Here is a 3,145-nt window from a genome sequence, read left to right as displayed (position 1 = left end):
GGGGGCTGGGACTCCAGGGCCCGCCCTCTGGAGTCCAAAACGTCTCTCCGAAGCAGGGTCCCTCGGGGCGCCAGAAACTGGGGGCGGCGCTGCATGCTGGGACCTGTAGTCTCTACGGCCCTCTGAGTAAGGAGGAGCGTTGCATTCTGGGACTGGGAGTTCCAAAGTACAGCATGCTGGGAGTCGAAGTCTTCCCAGCGGTCCCTTGTGCCATGCTGGGAATCGTAGTCTTTTATAAAGCAGCTTCTAGTCACAGTGCTGATTATCAGAATTCATAATTAGGAAGACCTGGCAAAATGATTTGCCTTCATTTCTTCCGATCTTACTTTATCGACTTCCTGAAAGTGAAATCAAAGGATGCTGTGGCCCTCTCCACAAAGGTACTAATTTTACTGAAATGAAAAACTCTCTTTCCCTAGAGGTGCATTTGGTTTCCTAAGATCTGGTTTCTAGCTCCAGCTCTGCCACTTGCTAAGTAGACTATCTTGACCCTCCCTGAGCCTCCATTTCTTCATCTATAAAATAAGGATAAAAATAAAGATGGCATCGGATGATGTTGTGAAGATGTACTAAAATGCTATACAAATATTGTCATTAATTTCCTGCCAGTGAGGAAAAAGGCTTTTCACCAGCCTAAGTCCCACTTAATGAATCCTTCTCTGATTGCATTAGGCCTCAGTGAGATCCCCAGAGGCATATTGCTAACACATTTTAACACCCAGTTACATACCACAGACAATATTCAGTACTCTAGAAAGACAGATTCAGTGATTTACTGACTCTGAAGAAATTCATAGTCTGGTGAGAGTAATTGAGATCACACATATTGCTCTGCAATGTTTGCTAAAAGTGGTTTCTTGAGTTGTTTTAAGGTTGTATATCATATTCACTTCCAAAAATATGATAATATCAATCAAGTCTGAAGTATTGCAGGACAAACTGGAAATAGAAAGGTAATCAAGTCTCTGCCATGAAGAAACCTTCTATTTGGTGGTGGAGAGAGATTATAAAGAATCATTCTAGGGACTTCCCTGGTGGCGCAGTGGTTGAGAATCCACTTGCCAATGCAGGGGACATGGGTTTGAGCCCTTGTCCAGGAAGATCCCACATGCCGCTGAGCAACTAAGCCTGTGCGCCACAACTATGGAGCCTGTGCTCCAGAGCCCGTGAGCCACAACTACTGAACCCACAAGCCACAACTACTGAAGCCCACGTGCCTAGAGCCCGTGCTCTGCAACAAGAGAAGCCACCGCAATGAGAAACCCACACACTGCAATGAAGAATAGACCCTTCTCACCGCAACTAGAGAAAGCCCACGTACAGCAGCAAAGACCCAATGCAGCCAAAAATTTTAAAATAATAATAATTAATTAATTAAAAATAAAATAAAATAATGAAAAAAAAGAATCATTCTAAATGAGTGTCCATAAACAGACCTCAGGTTACTTGCAATCAGATCCCTTTGTTTAGTTCCTTTGGTAAAGACTAGTAGTTGTCTATGCCAGTTTCTATTCTCCCCTTCTTTCTAAGTAGTAGACCGCCCCCCCTCCCACTTTTAACTGGGCATGTGGCTACATTTCTCAGATTCTCTTGCAGCTAAGTGGAGCCAGGTGGCTGAGTTCAGGCCAGTAAAATATAATCAAAGTATTGCATGGTAACTTCCCAGAAACCTCGCCTTAAAAGAGAGCTAGCTTGTGGTCTTTGCCCCTTTCTTAATCCCTTCCTCCATCCAGCTGCATGGAACTTGGATATGTTGCCTGCCATATTGAACCACAGTAAGAAGGTCACACTCTAGGCAAATTAGGTACTGAGCTAATAGGAGACTTGATTACTTGGAGCAATCATACTATTCTTGGGCTGCCTGCCTTTACCTTCTGACTTAATTTATACAAGAGAGACAATTATTTATTGTTTAACCGACTTCTATTTTTACAGCACTTACTACAATCTGAAATCATATTGTGTAACTCCTTAGTTATTATCTTTCTTCCCACTAGTCTACAAGCTTCATGAGGGCAGGGACTTTGTCTATCTTGTTAATCATTGTTTCAAAATACCCATAACATTAGTAGGTAGTCAATAAACGTTTGTTAAATGAACAAAATAATGAATGGAAACAAGTAAGTGCATCAGATAGTGTCTGATTCAGGAAAACAAACTTTGTTAGTTAAATCAAAGGGGGATTTAATTCAGAGAATTGATAACAAAAGTATTGAAAGGGCTAAAAGAGCATAGGGGAGAAAGAACAGGGTTGTAGTAGCAAAAGGAAGAAGGGAATTATTACCCAAATATCAGGAAGATGCTACTCCCTCTGCATTAGAGCTCATCAGCCCACATGCAGTGCTCAGCTGCTGAGGTAGTTCCATCACTGCCGTTAAAACCACACCATTTCTGTTGAGCAGGAACTAAGGAGCTAGTACCCTAGAGCTGTTGAAACCACCACAAGTGCCCACAACCGTCTGCAGTTGCTCTGCAAGCTTTGGTTTCTTCAACAATAATAAAAAGATGTTGCAAGATGCTGTATTAAATTAGATTTTGTTTGTAAATTGTCTGCCACACAGTAGATTTTCAATATATGATAAATATGATTAGTAAGAAGATTAACAGGCTTTGGAGTCAGATAAACATGTGTGTGAATACCTGCTCTGCCACTTAGTAGCTATTTGATCTTGGGAAAGTCACTTTATCTTTCTTGGCTTATATGAAAAGAAGATTTAAAAGCATCCCTATGGACATACTAGAAAGACACATGCACTAAATAGATGAAACTATAACCTAATCCTCCAAAATGGAATAAAATTAATTAATAAAATGATACAAAAGATGAAAGAACAACACTAATTAGTACTAGAAAAACTCAGGATTATGATATAGAACACCAGGAAGAAATAGATATACAGGAATAGAAATATAGGAAATATATAGCAATAGAATATCTATATAACAAACACATGAAAGGGTGCTCAACATCACTAATCATCAGAGAAATGCAACTCAAAACTACAATGAGGTATCACCTCACACCGGTCAGAATGGCCATCATCAAAAAATCTACAAACAATAAATGCTGGAGAGGGTGTGGAGAAAAGGGAACCCTCTTGCACTGTCGGTGGGAATGTAAATTGATACAGCCACTATGGAGAAC

Source organism: Physeter macrocephalus, chromosome 4 (genome assembly GCF_002837175.3).
Source record: "Physeter macrocephalus isolate SW-GA chromosome 4, ASM283717v5, whole genome shotgun sequence".
NCBI classification, from domain to species: Eukaryota; Metazoa; Chordata; class Mammalia; order Artiodactyla; family Physeteridae; genus Physeter; species Physeter macrocephalus.
The sequence above is the reverse complement of the archived record's forward strand: the minus strand, read 5'-3'. Positions refer to the sequence as shown.